Here is a 22,522-nt window from a genome sequence, read left to right on the forward strand (position 1 = left end):
TGGGCGCCTGTTATTCCAGCTACTTGAGAGGCTGAGGCAGGAGAATCACTTGAACCCACGAGGGGTTTGCTGTGAGCAGAGACCATGCCACTGTAATCCAGTCTGGGTGAGAGAGTAAGACTCAGTTTCAGACAAACAAACAAAACAAAAAACAAACTCAGTTTGTTTACTTCTTTCTTCTTTAACTCTAATTTTATATTTTAGTCTCATAAATACTGAAAAAATAAATTATTGATCATCTCAAATATTGTCAGGGTTTCAAATACTTCAAAAAAGAAGTTATAAACTCAGATTAAATAGATACAGAATTAAATAAGAAAAATGTCTTTCAGTAAGATAACTATCTTATATTTTTACATAAGAACTTAGTCTATGTGAAATTTCATTTTCTCAAAAAGGAGTCTTCACCTTAATAACGTCTTAAGATTTTTTTTTTTTGAAACAGAGTCTTGCTCTGTTGCCCAGGCTGGAGTGCAGTGGCGTGTGATCTCGGCTCACCTCAACCTCTGCCTCCTGGTTCAAGCAATTCTCCTGTCTCAGCCTCCTGAGTAGCTGAGACTACAGGCGAGCTCCATCATGCACGGCTAATTTTTGTATTTTTAGTAGAGACAGGGTTTCACCATGTTGGCCAGGCTGGTCTTGAACTCCTGACCTCGTGATACACACGCCTGGGCCTCCCAAAGTGCTGGGATTAGAGGCATGAGCCACCATGCCTGGCTTATCTTAGGATTTTTCTAACATCAAGATTCTTGTCCAAGTTTTCTAAAAATAAGTTTTAATTGTTAATATATTTTTATTTTAGAAATATGCTATCATATTTGCAGGATTTATAAAACAGCTATCTTTAGTCTATGGAAAGACTCCAATTCATATGGTGACTTGAAAATATTCCTCAAGGTTAATCTGGGCATGTTTTCTCTTTATTTATAAGGGTCATTTTAATATTTATTATTTTCAGTGCTACATAGTCTTTCTTAACATCATAATTGTTGGTTATATTGGCCTGACCGAGGTTAGCATTCTTTAGCATTGTTACCAAATATCATTAGCACTCTTCTGTCCTTATAACTAAAACAAATTGTCCTTTGCCCAACATATACAAAACAAACAACAACAAAACAGAAACAACGCTAACATTTATTGGGCTAATTATAGAATATATAATTTAATTCTGAGAACATACCATGAAGATGAACACTCCCCATATTACAGAAACCATAAAAAAAATCCAGATCAGGAGTATTGTCTTTTACTCCTAAAGAGTGATTACATTTTTAGTAAAGCTATTGTTCTTATTCATACATTTATTATTTAACAAGTATTTTCAGTGCTTCCTCTTACATACCAGTCACCATGTTGGTACAATTTGAACTAACATTAGGACTCTGTAAATTTTCAACTCTTTAGGAATCTCACTCCTCCTAGTAGCCCCCATCTTTTTAAATGTAATGTTTTACTATTTTCTCTTCTAGTTCAGGGCTTAGAAAAGAAATTCTGTAAAGTGCTAGATACCTAGTCAGTATTTTAGATGGTATGAGTCAGACAGTTTTGGTCACAGCTACTCAATTTGGTTGTTGAAGCTCGAGTGTGTGGCCATGTTCCAATAAAGCTTGATTCATTAAAATAGGAAGTGGTCCAGATTTGACCCAAGGGTCATAATTTCCCTTCAGCATACAAACATGTTCAAGTCTTTCACATATTAAAGGTCAATCTTTGTAAATGTTAACCTTCTAGATAATCTACCTTATTATTCTTTATCTTCAATATTTATGAATGGAATTGTTACACTTTTTCTCTATTTCCTCACCTCCCACTGAATTCTTAAATCATTGAAATCTTACTTTTGCCTTTATCACAACTTTGTAATGCTTCTCACTAGGGCTAAATCTAATGACATTTTTAGAAATTACCATATTTTATATCTCCATCAATGATTACATATTGGATCACTTTTTTATGTTTTGCATAACATCTTCCAAAGATAGCAATAGTTTCTCTCACTCTATGTGCTGTCCAAGAATTTTGCCACTCTCCTGTGAAAGGGGGAATCTAATTCTTTTCACTTTAATCTGGATAAGCTTGTAACCAATAGAAACCTGCAGTAGTGACAGCAGATGACTTCTGAGGTTAGGTCATAAAAAATAATATGCAGTTGATGGGTTGGAACACTTGAACCCTGTGCCACCAGATAAGCCACTCTACCGTTCTGAAGCAGTAAAGAAGACCAAACTGCCCAGGTGAAGAGACTCAATAGAGAAGCTTGAGATTAAATGAAGGTAGAGATATGTGAGGATATCTCTCAGCTGCTGCAGCTCCAGCCACCATTTGATCCAACTGCATCAGGCGTCTTTGGCCAAGTTATGGTCTGAACGTTAGTGCCTCCCCCAGAAATTTACATGTTGCATTACATGTTGCCGTAACCCCCAGTGTTTTGGCATTTAGATTTGGGAGGTAATTAAGTTTAAGTAAAGACATAAAGGTAGTCTTGCCTTGGGATTAGTTTCCTTAAAAGAAAAGGAGGAGAGACCAGAGCTCTCTATCTCCCCCACATACAAAAAGAGTTAAGTCATGTGAGCATGCATTGAGAAGACAGCCATCTACCGGCCAGGAAGAGAGCCTTCACCATGAATGAAATCTGCCAGCAGATTAACCTTGAACTTCCCAGCCTGCAGAACTATGAGAAACAAATTGACTGTGGTTTAAGTCACCCAATCTATGGTCTTTTGTTATGGTAGTCCAAGCTAAGAAAAGCCAGAACCACCAAGACAAGCCTTTTTTTTTTTTTTTTTCTTTTTTCTTTGAGACAGAGTCTCACTTTGTCACCAGGCTAGAGCGCAGTGGTGCAATCTCTGTTCACTGCAACCTCTGCCTCCCTGGTTCAAGTGATTCTCCTGCCTCAGCCTCCCAAGTAGCTGGGATTACAGGCACACACCACCACACCCAGACAAGCTTTTCTTAAATTCCTGACACACAGAATCTTTAAGATATAATGGAATGATAGTTACTGTTTTGAGCACTCAGACTGTGGACCGATTATTTACAAAGCATTAAACAACTGAGACAGACTTTCAAATCACTCCTGCTTTTGTTTCTTTTCTTCAGGCCCTGATTATTTTAAATGTACCTCTGCTTTTCTAATATTCTTTCTCATCGTATTTTACTTTGTTCTTCTTAAAAATTCCCAGAGGTATTTTGCATTCACAATTACATTCCCCCACATATCTCAAATTCTAAAATTCTCTAGACAACATCCATTATCCTCACTGCTTTTCAAACAGTTCTTCCCTTCTTTGGAAATCCTGCATAGAGTACTAGCTTTCATTCAATTTTTAAAGCTAAAAAATAGAGTCACCATATCTCTTTTGTTTCCTTTACCTTATCACCCCGCATTGCAGAAAGTCCCTCATTCCTTGTGATTTTCTAAATGTTTTTTCCACTGTCAATTGTTCTACATATCACTAATAGAATATTGCATAGCTAAAGAAAAAGTCTGATTTTCTCACTTTCTGTGGAGGAATCAGAAAAGTGTTTCAAGAGCAATTAAACATGCCTCATGCTGTCCTGACAGGCTACAGGCTAAAATATGTGCAGCCACCTATCAAAGTGCTCAGCAGATCTAAAAGGCCTTCCATTTACAAAGATATTCTCTGCTTAGGAGGCAAATGTGTTAAAGGGACCATTGCAATATAGCTTATGCAAGATGCCCAGAGTCAATCGCTTTGCAAAGGGGTCAAAGATATGGGTCAATCACTTTGTGATGCTCAATTCTAGATACTCATCCCCGGCCAAATACTCACTCTTTTTATTGAAGACTATTACATTAGACACCTTTCCCAAATAGGCCCGTTCTCTTCTCTTACTACTGTATCCTCAGATGCTCACTCCTGTGTGCTCGAGCAGCAAGCTCTCGCTTTACACAAACCTGGCGTGAGTCATCACTCAGCACTCAAGACACCAGATATTTACAGACCTTTCTAATCATTAAATGTTGGCCCCTTTCAAAGCATTAGTGGATTATTTTCCCACTCCCTTCTATCCAGCCCTTTGGTGACTATTTTTTTTAGCTTAAAATTAAGAAGGTGTTAAGTAAATGGTTTTTGAAGAATTAAGCTATGAATGAAGGATTAACATCAATTTGTGTTTGTTTCTTCCTCTAAAATAGCCAGAGATTTTGTTCTCTTAACTATGATGATTTCAAGTAATTGGTGACATTTTCTTATTATTCTTGTTTGGGAATATCAGAAGGAGATATTACCTCATAATTCAAAGTGGGGTTGACATAAATAATATACTTTGGGGATGGGATAACCTATTCCTAAGAGAAAATAACCATATTTCTTTGAAGTTTAGAGAATAAGTATGTTCTTGGAAAGTCTCAAATTATAATACACAAAAGACTAAAATAGACTATTTCAGGAACTTACTAGTATGTATGTTCATATGTCTGATAGTAACAGGTACAAAATAAAAAATGTTAATTATCAACTTTGTGAGAAATGTTAGTGTTTTCTGCTTCACATATATAATAAGACATTTTATAAGTAATATCAGAATAGTACAGAGTTCAGGAATGAAGAAATATGTAACAATGCTAGTTCAACCAATAATTGCATGGAGAGATCGGTGAAAAAAAATGTAAGTAAAGAAAATATGAATGCAAATTTATATCAATATGGTTACATGAAAACATGGTGGTCAGATAAAAATAGTGGAAAAAATGAATATTAAACATTAAAAAATCACAGAGGAAGAGATATAGATTATAAAACATATGTGAGAAATAATGCGGGATTTTCATTATACAGTCAATAAATTGCTCTGTAGCTACAAGAAATCAGTATACGTCTTCATTTGAAGTGTTGCACTTCAAAATAGGAAAATGCTACATCCCTTATCCTTCACTGATAAAACTGAATATGGATCATTGTTTTCTGTTCTGGCCTTGATATTTTAATAGCACCATAGGGGGAAAAAGGTTTAAAGGCAAGTAATTAGCATTTTGAAGGTTCACATAAAGATGGTTGAAACAAATGAGAAAATCATATTTTAAACAGACATTTGGTGCATGGACCTAGAGAAATTTCTATTACCAAGGAATAGAAATTACAAAGACAAAGAGTTCAACTTGATATAAATAATTCTATAACATTGTTATATAACACGGTTATATAACCGTAACATTGTTATATAACCGTGTTATATAACCATAACATTACATGGTTAAATAACATTGTTATATAATTATAACATCGTTATATAACATCGTTATATAACATTGTTACATAATTATAACATCGTCATATAACATTGTTATATAACATTGTTATATAACATTGTTATATAACATTGTTATATAACATTGTTATATAACATTGTTACACAATTATAACATTGTTATATAATGTTACATAATTATAACATTGTTATATAACATTGTTATATAATTATAACAGTGTTATATAATTATAACAGTGTTATATAATTATAACATTGTTATATAATTATAACAGTGTTATATAACACTGTTATATAATTATAACAGTGTTATATAACATTGTTATATAATTATAACAGTGTTATATAACATTGTTGTATAACATTGTCGTATAACATAACATTGTCGTATAACATTGTCATATAACATTGTCGTATAACATCGTTATATAACTATAACAATGTTCTATAACATCGTTATATAACTATAACATTGTTCTATAACATCGTTATATAACTATAACATTGTTCTATAACATCGTTATATAACTATAACATTGTTCTATAACATCGTTATATAACTATAACATTGTTCTATAACATCGTTATATAACTATAACATTGTTATATAACTATAACATTGTTATATAGCATTGTTATATAACATTGTTATATAATTATAACATTGTCATAATTCTATAACATTGTTATATAACAATCTGATTGTTATAGAATTATTTCATTCAGTTTTTATTAACTTGAGCTGTTCATTGTTTCATTTCAGTTTTTATTAACTTGAGCCTTTCAATACAAAGGAAGTGTGACCACTCCGTGGAAGATTTAGCAATTTCTATATTGTCATAATTTGACACTTGGGCATTTACAACACAGAATAGGACAAAGAGGTAAAAATAATAATAACACACCAATGCACACACTGACAAGTGCCTCCTAAGGAAAGTGTATCTCTGTATAGAGAAGGCATTTTGGCCAGCAGAGAGCCTTTCAGTGTTATCCGGGAGTTTGAGAGGAGGAGTATAAAAAAGATTAGTACCTCCAGACTACCAAGTGAGAAGAACTTGGCGTTTATTTAAATAATTTAGGAAAGTGAGTGAAATATAGAAATTACAGAGAAAGTAAGAGATAACAAAGGCCTCTGAACTGGCATGAACCCAGGTACTGCATGCAGTGAAGGGTCTAGAGTAAAATCTCTGGTGGTTTGGTAGCTGAAAACATAGACAGGATTATTGATGTTTAGTTTGTGGTGTTTGATTGATGCATTTATCCCTTCAGTCTCCTCAAGTCTAGATTCAGCCCTATTGTCCACACAGAGTGACAGATGAGAATGCTAGCACATTTTTATTTTGCTTGTGGAAATATGGGAAGGAGTAATATAGTTCTCATATAGAGGTAAAGTTTAGGTCGACAATCATGCAATTCAGAAGAAAAAGACTTGAAGGCCAGTAAGATTTTTTAATAAACTGAAAGGGATTTTATATGAGTGATGCTTTTCCAGGGATTCACAGAACACATGGAGAAGGCTTTGGGTTTCTCATTGCTTGAAATTTTGGAAAGTGGGTTGATTTCAAATAAAGTCAACTCTGATAGAGAAAAGGAAACCTCAATTGTCATCTGTAGGCACTAAACGAACACTTGCTGAGCTGATGAATCACTACATGAAGCCAAAACCATTGCTTATGGGCAGACTAGGTTAATTCCTACAAAGGGCTCAAACATTGCTTCCTTCTGATTGGCCCCAAAGTGACTCACTATTGTATTTTAGCACAAAAATATTTGCCAGTGTAAATTTAAGAAAAAAATTAAGATTTTCAAGACAGGTAGATTTTCAAGGAGAAAAACCATAAAATTCTGATTATAAATTTCTTCAGCCAAACTTAGAAGCTTACTTGGTAAACATCAGTTCATTTCCTATCTAATAGTATGATGACAACTTCCTCCCCAGGAATAATACAAGGATTAAATCAAATGTCTCATGTAAGCAGGTAGTATGGGATCACATCATCTGGACTCAAGTTCTAACTGGGGTAAATCAATAATGAGTGTCATTTTTGCAATTCAAACATAAGCATAGCAATAATTATTATATCATACATCTATTTAAAATAGTATGGTATATAATGTAGCACTTGTTTTAGACAGTTCCAAAAGTACTCAATTTTCAGCAATTAAATACATGTAAAGCACATGGCTCATGGCACTTAGTATGCTCTCAAAAAGAACAGCTGTTATGATTTTATTGACATAAAAATAGTAATGTCATTTTTATAATAAGTACAATAATTGAGTTTACATTTTAAACTAATAGAAAAATATATGGAAATGTGAAGAATATTAAAGCTAATATTGAATTCCAACCTGATCATATAAAAATCAAGAAATCACTAAGTGCCTACAAGATCAAGGTTGAAAAGTTTTATGCATAGTTTGATGTCTACCCACTAACATCCCTATTAAACAAGAAAAGCATTTAAAAGTTTGTTGCATGCCTTCTCCAAAGGTAGTAAAATTAATCAGGGAGATGTGAAGGCTGCTGATTCGTTTGATTATATCTTACTAGCTAAAGTGCAAAATTTCCCTGCTAGGTCTGTTGCCTAAAGGAGTTTTGGTTGATTCATCACCTCTTTCACTCATAGGGTTGATCATTGCAAATGACTTTATTGACCCATGGTTTGGTTCAGCATCATATGCTCCAGTGAACCAAGCAATAAACAGATGCTAAGTGCAGGTGAGAAGTCGTCATGGAAAATTCGAGAACTGAATCAGCATACTCTCTGCCATCAGGCTCCCATGCTGTCACAGATTTCTGAATTTCTTATTTGACAGGGATAATTTTTAAAGGGACTTGTCCTAGAATACTGTATCTTCTTATGGACTTTCATGACTTTTAAACAGTCATGGAGAGTGCTGTAGTTCTAGAACCCAAATTCCAGATACCTAGAGTGTTAGTCACAATTATATTACACTTTTAATGATTTAAAACATGTTGATGAAAACTTCAAGCCAAATAAAATTGTGATAAAGTAGTATATAATATTTAAGAATTGAAAAAGTATGTTAGGAATCATCTAATGACTTTAACCACTGCCCTGGCCCCCAACACACACACACACACACACACACACACACACACACACACACACACCTCTACATTCACAAATCCATTAAGACTCAAAGGTAATTCAAGAGCAGAGAGATTCAGAGTGGAGAAATCTCAGCTGGTATCAGCTGCTTCTACCAAGTAGCATTATCAGCTTCTCCTAGTTAGAAATAGCCTGACCTTCATGACAACTCTTCTATTTAGAGCTTCTCTAAGTCTTTCTTCTACTAGACTAAGTTTAGGGTGAATTGGAAATTATGCTCTATTGTTGTCATAGGTACAAAACAAATGTTTGTTAAGTAGGCGAATGAATTAGAGAGTAAATTCTCACGTTACATGCAATATTATGAGAATTAGATGAGCCACAGACTGCAAGAAAATATTTTCAAAAGACATATTTCAAAAAGGACTATTATCCAACATACACAATACATCCTAAAAGTCAGCAGTAAGAAAATTAACAAACTGAAAAAAAATCAGCAAAAGACTTGAACAGATGTCTCAACAAAGAAGATAGATAGAAAGTAATATAAAACCATGCTCTATATCATATATCATTAGAGAAATGCAAATTAAAACAATGAGATACTGCCATACATGTGCTAGAATGGCCAAAATTCAGAACTTTGACAATATTGAATGCTGGCAAGGACATGAAGCAACAGGAACTTACATTTTTTGCTAGTGGGGAACATAAATTGCATAGCCATATTAGAAGACAGTTGGCCAGTTTTTTACAAAACTAAGCAAATCTTATCTTACAATCTAAAGTCATGTTCTTTGGTACTTACCCAAATAAGTTGAAAATTTACATCCACACAAAACACTGCACATGGATGTTTACAGCAATATTATTCATAACTGTCAAAACTTGCAAGTAAGCAAGATATCCTTCAATAATTGAGTGAAAAAATAAGTTATGGTGCATGAGGACAATGGAATATTTTTCCATGCTATAAAGAAATGAGCTATCAAACCAAAAAGACATGGAGCAACCTTAAATTCATCTTACTAAGTGAAAGAAACCAATCTGACAAGGCTACATATTGTATGATTCTAATTATAAGAAACACTGGAAAACTATGTAGTCAAAAAAAGATCAGTAGTTGCCAGGGGTAAGGGTGGAAGGAGAAATGAATAGGTCAAGCACAGAAGATTTTTTTAGGGCAGCTCAACCATTCCGTATGATTCTATAATAGTGAATACATGTCATTATATATTTGTCAAAACACATAGCACGTACAGCACTAAGAGTAAATCCTAAAAAATAAAGTCTATTCAAAAGAGAAAAAAATTAAATGCAATAAAAATGGTTTTCTTAGTTGAAATAATTCCAGGTTCATGATTGAACATTATATATGAAACTGATTTTTTTAACCTCGTAATGTCTTCATTATTAATTTATTTCAGTATCTAAAAGAATTCCAAAAAGTTCAAAACAAATGACATCCTGCATTTTTTATTTGAAAATATCAATTCTATGGTATTATGCTAAGAGCTGCCTCACAAGTTCCAAATCAAATAGGCTATTATGAACAAAAAGAGTATGCAATAAATTTTACAGCAATATTCAAAGGTATTACAATACAAATTTAGAAAAGTTTAACTATAAAATTCATAGACATAGTCTCACAAAAACCAGAGATGTATAATAGAAAAGAAAATAGGTGACCTACTTTATACATTCACAAATCCAAAGGGTAAGATAATTTGGTGGGAATTGATTTTTCACTTAGTTAATATATGTAATAAATTATTGAAAATAGAAATAGAAATTAGTATCAAGAGTTTTAAAGTTGCCTGGGGACAAGAAGAAATATGAGTTTGGTATTATACACAAAGGAATACAGAATATTATTGTTCAATAATGCCTAAAGAATCTTCCCAGAACATGAGAATATTTGAGAAAACATTTCAAGCCATCTTATGTACCTATGTTACTAAGCAAAATGTGGAATAGGGTTAGTAAACATTTTAATAATATGATATATATAAAGATATGGTTGCCAAAAATTAATTGATCTGAATACTGTATATGATAAAAATGTGTTTCACCTGCATTTAGTATTATGATGTTAAATAGAATTAACTAGAATGTTATATTGTAATATAGCTTATAATTATTATTAAAAATGCTATAATTACTGTCTTGTAATTATTTTCTTCTCTTAAAGGTAGTATTTGACCAGCCGAAAAAACAAAAAAACAAAAACTGGGCCTTTATTCTTTTATTTGTAAATTTAAAACAGTGTTGTGGAATAAAACATTATTGAGTAACTTTCTTAATTTAAAATTAAAACAATATGGAAAGGCATAGTATTTAATATGAATAAAACAATTAGGTTTAAATCACAGAATAAGTTTGTTTAGCACTTCTACATCTTTAATATGGCTATGAACCACCTGAGGATAATGTTAAAATGTATATACTTATTCAGTTAATGCTGGTGTATTTCTATCACTTTTAACAAGCTCCTAGTTAATGTCAATTCTACTGGCATATAGATCATACTTTGAGAAGGTAGGGTTTTTTTTTTTAGCATGGTGACCAAACTAATCTAGATCATTTTTTTCCATAACACATGAAAAACTGAACTCCAAAAGTATCAGTAAGATCTGACTCACACAGAGTTAATCATTACCCTAGGAGTTATAACATGACAGCAAAAAAAGCATAAATGTCTCTGCAACAAATAATATATTTTTATCTTTCAATTACTTCACAGTTGAAAAATAGAGGATGGGGCAGAGTGAGAAAAAGCATATTGGTGTCAACGGAAATGTTGACATGAGAGATCTCATAAATGAAAGTATCATCTAAACACAATAACAAAAGTCTGAAATTTACAAGTTAAAATGTAGACAAACAATTGTTTCTTGTGTGATCAGCATTTTGAAGCACAGTTTCAAGCTTAACAGAACAGGAATATACTTTTATACTTTTAGCATAGCCAGGTCTAGAACGGCTTCTTAATCTTCCCCAACTAAATTGTTGACAATAAGTTCAACTTGTTTTTTGTGTTTTTTTTAATAAATAAAATTTAGAAAGGAAACTACTTAAATGTGAATGACTTTTTTTATTATACTTTAAGTTCTAGGGTACATGTGCACAAGGTGCAGGTTTGTTACATATGTATACATTTTAAATTAGTGTTCATGAGTTTGAAAATCTTTTGCTGCTGCAGTTCAGGTACCCATTCACAGGCTCAAATCAAACAACTGGTTGTGACAAATCTAAAGTGTACTTAGTATGCACAAAATACTAACTGATATGTTAGAGAGCTCTATTGTTAAGGTAACTCATTTATTTACATTACATCTAGTACCACAGTAGTCACAAAAGAGCTCCTTAAACTCATATTATTAGCCAAAACAAAATGGGGCTCTGATCTTGAGGCTAACATTTGAAATTAAATAAACTAGTAGAGAAGCCTATGTGTGATATATTTGCCCCAGTAACCTCTAGTTATAGAAGGAACCCATGGCAAGTTTAATCTATGACTATTAATAAGTACCCTACTTCTATCTTTTGATCAAATTAGATCATGTTACTCCGTGATTTAAAAACCATTAAAGACTTATTCACAACATCCATCTTCCTTAGCATAGTAATAATTATATACTTCCACAATCAGTTCACCTATCTCTCCAGGGCCCATACCTCCTGCTTCCTCATAATAACCTTACATTTCAGCCATGGTGAACAACATGCAATTTTCACATCCCTCCATAATCATCCTTAATCTTCCCACAATTATTTCTTGCATAATTATCACCATTTTATTTATTTAATTATTTATTTATTTATTTTAGATGGAGTTTCACTCGGTCACCCAGGCTGGAGTGCATTGGTGCAATCTCTGCTCACTGCGACCTCTACCTCCCGGGCTCAAGCAATTCTCCTGCCTCAGGTTCCTGAGTATCTGGGACTACAGGCACATGCTACCATGCCAAGCTAATTTCTTGTATTTTTAGTAGAGATGGGGTTTCACCATGTTGGCCAGGCTGGTCTTGAACTCCTGACCTCAGGTGATCTGCCTGCCTTGACCTCCCAAAACCACCATTTTAAATACAACTCAAATGTCAAGTGCTCTGAAATCTCTTTTCAGATTTAGCAATGAACAAGGCAAAGTTAATTTCTTCTTTATTGTCTCTTCCCTTTTGCATAACATCTTGCATTTAAAAACATTTTAGCAGTAATTAAATGCGGTATTACTTTTGGCATTTTAGAGGGAAGAAAATTTCGTGAGGCTTCCATTTGGCTCTTTAACCCATAATATTCTCACTGGAAGGGTCAGAGATCTAACAGAAAGACATTGCCTTTAGCCAATTATTCTTATATTAAGTATAGTTTCAGGAAGTAAGGAAAGAATTATGATGTAGTTTAACAAAATAACTGAGTTAATTATGATTTAAATGTAAGGCAAAACTTTATATATCACATGACCACCATAATCAGTCACTTTGGGAGATCACAGTATATTTTGGGTCACCAGAAATTAGCACCACTTCAAAGCTAGTGAGTACATTTTAAAAATTGATATATTTTTTCTCATTCATGTATGGTCACTCTAGTGAGTCACCATAGGTTCCTCTGAAGAAGGATTTGGCGGAAATTTACAATGTATCTCCAATGCAGAATAGCTCTTCTTTACTCCAGGGAATCCACCATCCCAGTTAATTAAGTTGTTCCAGATATATGTGAACTGGCCTTGTTTTGAGAACTGGTTAAGGGGCCATGATTTTTCATCATGGGAACTCAAGTCAGGTTTCTGATCATAGACCTAAAGTTGTTGTTGTATATACTCAGTAAAATTTTAGTAGAAAGAGTATAATCATTGGCTAACAGCAAAGATCCTTGCAAGTAAAATCCTGATTAGTGCTTAGTTTCTGCTGCTTACTTGGTAAGTGCAAAATCTTAGCTGTGGCGGTTAATTAAGCACTGCTCCTTGGCTTCTATTCCTCTGGAATCCCTCCATCTTCATTGATATCAGGAAGCCCATACCAATGGTGGCATCTCCCACCATCACATCTTGACTGCTGTGGAGGGCACTACAAAATGTTTAAATTGGTGCTTGAAATATTCTGGTACTCTCATCTTTACTTATTTCTTAGTGCTTTTGTGAATGGAATATCCTGAGACCTCTAGGTGGGAGAGAAGTGAAAGAGAGTGGGGAGTGAGCCTGCATATAATCAATCTGCTTCAACATTCCGGTCTTCCTGAGCCTTTGCATTCTTCCTTGTATGTTATGATTTAAAAAAAAAAAAGTTGCAGCATTTTAACCTTCTAGAATGTAGGTCACTGTTGAATACACTTTTCTGTCAAATAACCAACTAAGCCCTTAGTGCTATTTTCAGGTGTGCAAGCAACCCTATTAAATATAGATCTCTGGCAGGTACACCCATACTGAAGAATTTGGCCAAATCCAGTATTATGTTTTGTCATCTTTTGTCTCATTCTCTTAAAATCTAGTACCTCACACAATTCCCTGATTTTTGCTGACATCGATTGACAAAATCTTGCAAATATTTTGAAGCGACAGCTAATTCCTCCTGGGCCAGATTTTATATATATTCTAGATAAGGCTGAGCACTGACTCTAATTAGTAAGGTCAGGAGATACTAACGGCATGACTAAATCTGGAAGAAAATGGGCTACCTTTGCAGGGCAAGTACCTCAGGTGATTTACTCTGGATCATCAAGTAATAGAAGGCTAGGCTACACACTCAGAGGAAGCAGAGGAAGGAAACTTCTGTTGCTGACAAGAGAGACTCAGTTGTTTCAAATTTCTCAGTGTAACCCAAAGCCACTCAGATGGCCTTAAAAGCTTTCTGATTCTCTTGAATTTTTTTTGATTTTTTTTTTTTTTTTTTTAGACAGAGTCTCACTGCAACCTCCGCCTTCTGGGTTCAAGTGATTCTCCTGTCTCAGCCTCTCAAGTAGCTGGGACTGCAGGTTTGCGCCACCATGCCCAGCTAATTTTTTTTTTTTTTTGTATTTTTAGTACAGATGGGGTTTCACCATGTTGGCTGAGATGGTCTCAATTTCCTGACTTCGTGATCTGCCCACCTCAGCCTTCCAAAGTGCTGGGATTACAGGTCTGAGCCACCATGCCCAGCCTAATTCTCTTGATTTAAAGCCAGGAGCTTACATGTGTGATTTTTTTGGCTTGTTTGCTTATTTGTTTATCTGTAAGCTGTCAAGTGCAATTAAAACGATGATTTCATCTTATAGTGTTGTAATCACCATTATGAACAAAGAGTAAAAGACAGTTATTGCTTGGTTACACGAGCTTTGCTTCAGAAGGCCTGTACCACAAATAAACATAGCTGGCTATTTGAGTAATTGCAAAAGCGATTGCATACTATAGATTACTAGTACTCCAATTACCATTAGCCAATTGTTCAATACTGTATTCAAGGCCAAATGACATGATCGAACCAATTCCCTGGACCCAATGTTGGTAGCCCACTCATTTTCTGTTATCAACTCTTCTTTATTCACTTCAAGCATGAACTCTTTATTCAGTCAGTATTGAGTCAGGCAAACAGAAAGCACAGCAGTTATTTCAATAGAATATTTAATACATTTCTTGGAAGACTGAAAATAAAGAAGGAAACAGCGAGGTAACAAATATTTTAAATGTTGGAAGCAGCCACCATCCCTAGGGCTGGGAGAACAAAAGAGACTTCCTTGGTTCTTTTTCTAAGATCTTTTAGATTCACATAAATGCTTTTTAGAAAGTGACCTAAACTTTCAATTTACACTCTCTGTGTTGAAGTATATTTTTCACCTTTTTTAAACAAACGACTTGGAAATATTTTGTTTTCTCAATGACAGCTACTTATTGAGAATATGAGAACCTAAAAGATGGAGAAGGGGTCCCATGGAGCAATGGAATAAGCAGTGCCTGCCTGGTGCTGTAACCAATGAGGTGGCACAGTGAGGCTAGTTTTAGGAGTACTAGCAACAGCTGGAAACCAGAAGCAAATGCTTCTGCAATTGCCCACTGCTATGGAGGTGAAGAGCATTATGAGGTCAGGCTGCCAAGGGAAACAAACAGAAAAGAAAGGAGAATGTGCTTTTTTTTTGTCTTGCTTTGCAACTCCATATAGTACTCTCTTGGCAGATGCTAATGAGTGGCAAGCTGGAAAAGGAGAAATGTTCTTTCAAGGGCCTCAGTCCCAGTCCAGCATCATAGAAGAGAGGACAGACTGGCACATTTATACACAAAAGACAACAGTTTAATGACTGGGACAGTTTTCTTCCTTGTCTACTAGATGGAGACTGCCTAATCTGTTTTACTCATCTTTGCAGCCACTTGAATAAGAATAAAATGTCATATTTAGAACTTGTTCAGCAAATATTTCTTGGATGCTTAAATTAAGGTTAGGAAGAAGATAGTTTAGATCACATTTTCAAGAACTGTGAATTTAGAAGCACTGAGTGTAAATATGAGTCCTGCTGTTGTTCATATGTCTGTGATTTTGTCAGTCACTCTTCTAAGCTTTTTACCTCTAGAAGCTCATTGAACCTGTAGATTAGCCCTATAAGGTACATGCCATTATTATAAAGATGACAAACACAGGTTGACAAATGTTAAAAGCCTTCTATAAGGTTGTAGAGTGAATGTGGCAACTTAACCTAGTGTTAAATGAGCTTGAGAGACAGAAGGACCTGGATTTGAAACCCAGTGACCTACTCTCTTTTTCCCTCTATCAAAGGAATTTTATAATTGGGCTTCAAAAATTCCTTTTGGAAAACCTTTAGTATTCTCAGTGATAATGTTGCTGCTATGGGTCAAAATGTTCTCTCATTTAGATTGAAGGAAAACTTTATTAAGTAATGTTTTTAACAATACATTGGTTAGTTCTTGAGTTCAAGTCAAGGAGTTAATTATATTGATTTATGACAGAAGCACTCAATAACTAGATGGTAGAAATGATACCCTAAGTACCTCTGCCAGCCAACAACTAAACTTTATGAAAAAGAATATTAAAAGCAAACTAAAATTATTAAATGAATGTCAAGAGTGGGCATTTCAGAATATAAATTAATTCCCTAGAAAAAAATATGCTAACATACGTATCCATATGCAGAGACAGGGATGGCAACTGAGAGAAAATTATGGAATTTTAAAAGCATTTCCTATCTCTTCCTTTGAGGACTACTGAACATCTTGAGAAACTGGTTGTCTTATTTATGCTTCGTACACTCATTTGTCTGTGTATTGTTTCAAGAATCTTTCCAAAATGTAATTAGTTTGTGAGAAAGCTAGTCCAATCCTTTGCCTCCAATATTAACATCTTTTAAATTCAAATAAATGCACCAAAGGGGGGCATAAGCAAATCTCTAACTTGGATTTTCTTCCTTAAAGAGCTTTCTCTCACCAAGTACTTTACATTTTGTTTCTAAGGGATATCTAATCATATTCACTGCATAATGCACCCATATTCATCTCTAACACTTTCTATTTTGAAGGGGCTTATACACATTAACCCACCTATTAAACTATAACTGCATGCTGCTTTCAATGAGTAGGCAGGAAAACAGCTGCAGAGCAGTTGAGTGGGATGGCTACAAGTCGTGTACATACCCACCTTCATATAATATTAGAACATGAGACTGTTTAACCAACTACATCGCCCTCCATTTTAAATGAAAAGAAAAGAGGAATGGAGAGGAAAAGAAAGTCAGAGACATTAAAACATTTTCAAAATCATTTATATAGCTTGTATTCCGAGCCAATATTTTGAATTATTCCTTCAAATAAACACGCTCGGCCGGGCACCATGGCTCACACCTGTAATCCCAGCACTTTGGGAGCCAAGGTGGGCAGATCACGAGGTCAAGAGTTCGAGACCAGCCTGGTCAACATGGGGAACCCCATCTCTACTGAAAATACAAAAAATTAGCCAGGCGTGGTGTCACCCCAGCTCCTCAGGAGGCTGAGGCAGGAGAATTGCTTGAACCTGGGAGGTGGAGGTTGCAGTGAGCCAAGATCGCACCACTGCAATCCAGCCTGGGCAACAGAGCAAGACTCAATCTCAAAAACAACAACAACAACAACAACAACAACAACAAACTCTCACCATATAATCCAGAAATCATGCTCATTGGTATTTACCCAGATGAGTTGAACACTTACATATACACAAAAGACTGAACATTAATGCTTATAGCAGCTTTATTTATGACGGTCAAAACTTGGTAGTAACCAAGATAACCTTCAGTAGACGAATGAATAAACAAACTGTGGCTCATCCATACAATAGAGAATATTATTCAGCAATAAAAAGAAATGAGCCCTCAAACCATAAGAAGATATCAAAGAACTTTAAATACATGTTGATTAAGAAAAGCAAATCAGCAAAACCTACCTACCTTATTCCAACTACATGACATTCTGAAAGACAAAACTACTGATATATTAAAAGATCAGTGCTTGTCAGGTGTTACGGAGAAGGAATTGAAGAAGGCATGACTAGGTGGTGCACAGGAGAATTGAATGGCAATGAAAATGTTCTGTCTGATACTATAAATGTGGATATATCTCATTATATGTTTGTCAAAATTTATGTAATATACATTACAGAGAGTCAACTCTAATATAAACTATGAACTTAAGTTAATAATGGTGAATCAATAATGGTTCTTCCATTGCAACAAATATACCACACTAATGAAAGATGTTAATCATAAGGAAAACTGGCAGAGAGGGGAGGATGACTGGTACGTAGGAATTCTCTTTTCCATCCTTTTTTGTAAAGCTGAAACTGATTGGAAAATAAAGTCTGTTCATTAAAAAAAAATGAAATATGTGCCATAGATGTTTGAAACCCATTTGCTTTGCCTGCCGTAAAACAATGTTCGCTATACATAATGCCTCACTACTGGATCTTCTCTCATTTTATTTCTGCCAAGGATGGGTGAGAATGGATAACTTTTAACCTATGAGTGACAGTATATCTGGTAGACAGGTAAATAAAACTACTCTCTTTTACACCTTATTCACATTATGATTAATAAAATCATGTTCTAGTCTGATTCATTATCTTCCTCTATTCTCAGTAACCTGGGCCAAGATCCTCTCATTCACAAGTTAGAGTGACTGCAGTTTAGTAAACAGCAGGGCTGGCTCAAGGATGAAGGTACATGACTCAACACAGAGTTCTAATGGACAGGAAATAATGCAACAGAAGAGGCACCCTATGGACCCATCTGAAGTCATATCTAAGCAAATTTAAATGTAAAATAACCAGATATAATGGCAGTGACTCTGTGTGTGTGTGTGTGTGTGTGTGTGTGTGTGTGTTGGAGTTGGGGGAAGGATCGAATAGAGAGAGGATAATTTGAGAAAATAAATGAAAGTTACAGTACCCAAGTCATGTTACACAGTACAGGTGATTCTATTTCTATGTTATTCTGACTTCACAAAAACAACTATACCCAGATATGCACACATAGTTTCACAAAGACAAATAGGCCAAGGAGTAATTTTGTAGAGAAAACAATTCAGTTCATTAATCACAGCCACAAGACAGCAAGTAGAAACCAACATATACTTTCTAATTATTAACATCGTCTAAGTCCATTAGAGTAAACCCAATAGACATGAGTCCTCTTGTTTCCTTACAAAGCCTGATATCAACCTATTGTATTAAAAATTAACCATTTCAGTTACTCATTTTTCTACTTCCCACATCTCTAGAGAGAATTTTTCTCATACTCCGTGAGCCATAGAAATATTACATGACAGTGACACCTCTACGTCTTTACCATTAAATAGAAAACATGAATATATCCCTTTCATTGTTATGTTTGTCTCTTGGTTCTTGGCCAAATTTCGCAACATACAAAAGTTTCTATACAGTTGCTGCATTTTCATTTATTTGTCTTATTTTCTATTTTAGCTCATCTCCATTTCTGTGCTACTTTAATATAAAAGATCATCTCTTTTTAGAAGACATTGAAGTCCTTAAAATATTTTATTTATGTTTTGCATCAATATATAGCATCGGAATTCTCACTCAAGTCACATTGCTTAATAATTTATATTGCCAAAATCTAATTTTGTGAAAAAGTACAGCATTATATTATACACAAGTAGATGTGGAATGATTTCCAAAGAACTTTGTGTATTGTATATGCTTTGTATATTGTATATGCTAGTTGCATTCAAAATTCACAATTTTCAAGGTATGTAAATTTTCAAACAGAGAAAAAATACCCTATATAGTTACTCTGAAAACACCAGTAAAGGAGATATCTTTACCATTTTCATATTTCCATTTTATTTGAGCAACTGCTCTTCTACACTGATAAGTCAAGGAGCTATTCAAGAAATGATTGAATTCCATGATTCATTGCTTAGAATTCCTCCTTTTCTCTCACTTCTCAAAAGAAATGTCACTCACATTGTGTATGTCACTTCTTTCTCTTTCCATGAGCTAGCATCATTTGAAAAAAGCTTAGACTAAGTAAGTTGCCTGTCCATGGACTCATTATTAAATGCTGCATAACCCCCAAACAAGTCCTGCAGTAAGAGAAGATCTCTAACTGCTGTAGAGATGGGAGGAGTGTTTTTCCATTTATTAAGAAAGTCTACAGTGCAATTCAATATACATGGCTTTCAAAAGTGATAAGGGAAATACCCTTTCTTCCCATAATACACCCTCCCATGAACCTCTGTGTATATAATGACAACTTTATATAATGTCAGCATACAATATTTTCTGGAATTTAAAAATGCATTTTCTATGCCTGTGTGGATAGTAGAACATTCTTTTATCTTCAATTCTTCCATGCCTATTTTTGTAAAAGAAAAAAAAAGGTAATATTCTCTTTTTAGCTGCCTGCTGATCTCGTCTCCTGAAAGCAAACTGCATGGAAGCCACAGTCATTGAGTTTCTGTGCTGTCCCTAGAGATGTGGAGATCATGTAAAGGATGTTTCTTCCCTCAGGTTTGGCCTTAATTTTATATTTTATATTTCTTATGATGCTGTTTGCGTAACATATTATCTTTACATTTGCCTAAAATAGGTCATATTAATATTTCAAGCCATTGTTATTTTCAAAGATTATATATAAGAATATTTTAAAGACAGTGAGTTTGAAAAGCATAGGATATATCTCATTTTCCTGTGAAAATAAGGGCTTCTTACTGATCTTAAATGTTTCTTTGTGTGAGAAGAAGAATAAAGCTACTTTTAAAAGTATTCACATTATAAAAACAGGGAAAACACTTCAAGAAAGCTCTATAACCTCTTTCAGTGGTTTGATGAGTGTAACACAGGGCAAAAGAGCCCCCTAATGGCTCAGATATCTATAAAAACAGAAGAGGTTGTACTTTCTCAATTCTTGTTTCACAATGGCTAAAATGAGTAATCAGGAAAGATACCTAATACTATGGAAGTGAATGGAGAGTTGAATAAAAGGTCAACTAGAGCTCTCCCAACAATGCAAACAATAGTGAGAATCCCTAAAATGAACTGGTGAAGTAAGCTGTTAGATTTCAGACTGAGGGTGATGCTTACTTATGTGACTCCTAGCACACTTGTCTTCCTCAATTATGTTTGCAGAGAAGCACTGATCTGGAATGCAGGAGCCATATTCATTACACAGTTGGAAAGTGTGAAATGTTTTTTAAAAACACTTTCTTTTTTTCCAATCATTGACCATTTCCTGCTAATAATATGGGAAATCAAATTTCTTACAGGAGAAATTAGAGAATTTGTAAGAAAACAAAAAAGAGAATCAAAGTAATAGTGAGTATAAGCTAAGAAGAATGTCCTAGTGCAAGAAGCACACAGTGCTAAGAAATTAAAAGTATTTTTGAAGGAAGAATATGTCTATTCACAGAAAAAAAAATTAGCATTGATGTTACCTCTACTTAGGCTAAAATGTTAATGGTCTCATAAAAACATACACAATACAATTAGAATTATGTTTTTTTAAAAATTGCATATAAGTCAATCTAGCCCATAAATAAGTACCAGGAGGAAACTGAACTGTATAAAACAACTTGGATACTTAAGGTTGTTGCAACAAAAATTATAAAATTCAAAGTAATTTTGTATATTAAACTTAAAAATGAGTAGAAGAATTAGTTAAAACAGTTACATCCTTCAATGAGATGTCAGATTATTTGCATAAATAAAATGGAATTATTAAAATATAATTTTGAATACAATTATTAAAAGCAATCTTAATATTATAAGCAAAACAATAAACAAGGTTATAATAGATTTAAAACAAATTCTATGTGTGAATTTGGCATGATACTGCAACAATATACATAAATATATGGCCTACAGTGCCAGTCACCATTCTCAGTTAATGGTTTGGCATTTGTCCCCCAAATATAATAAAAGAATATATATATATACTTTTTTTAAACAAACGACTCAATTTAAAAACAAAAACATCACTATTCTCTAATACATATCTCTACTTCCTAAGACCAACTGTACTTTCCAAAATTTATATCAACAATTCAGTTATTCACTTCTGATATGATTATATCAATAGAATACCAAGGTAGCTGTAATAATACTTGCATTATTAGGAAGCATCTAAATATCATCTCGCATTTAGAAGACAAAATGAACGTCATAAAATAGTGTTTTTCAAATATGCATTTTTAATTAAAATATAAATAAGAGTGAATAAAACACACAATAACAACTATTTAGAGTATGTAATAATTCTAAATTCAGACATACGGGCTACCACTAAGTTTGGCAATCATGTTCTTGTTTGAAACATTGAACAACATATTAAAAAGTTTTGCTGACTTATCAGAGATGGCAGTTTGTTCTTTGATTAGAAGAGTGACTCAGGGAACTTCACTCAAAAGGACAGTCAGAGCAATTCTCGGGGTAAAATATCTCTTAATTAATCCAAAAGCAAATAAATTGACATAAAAATGTCACACACCATTTGAGTTCCAGTAAGCATTAAATAAATCCTTTCTGTCACAATGTTTTATCCTTAGCAGTTAATATCTGTGACCTATAAAACTAAGGTCAATCAAATACATCAGGACTGCATTGTCCCAGCTCATTATTTCTAGTCCAACCCATCAATTTCCTCAGATATCATTTAAAAAAAACTATATTCTTCCCAGCAGAGGATTTAATATGTGCGAAGTTCCCATATATTCACAGATGCTTAACCCGCACGTAGCA

The sequence above is a fragment of the Hylobates moloch genome, unplaced genomic scaffold (assembly GCF_009828535.3).
Source record: "Hylobates moloch isolate HMO894 unplaced genomic scaffold, HMol_V3 SCAFFOLD_17, whole genome shotgun sequence".
NCBI classification, from domain to species: domain Eukaryota; kingdom Metazoa; phylum Chordata; class Mammalia; order Primates; family Hylobatidae; genus Hylobates; species Hylobates moloch.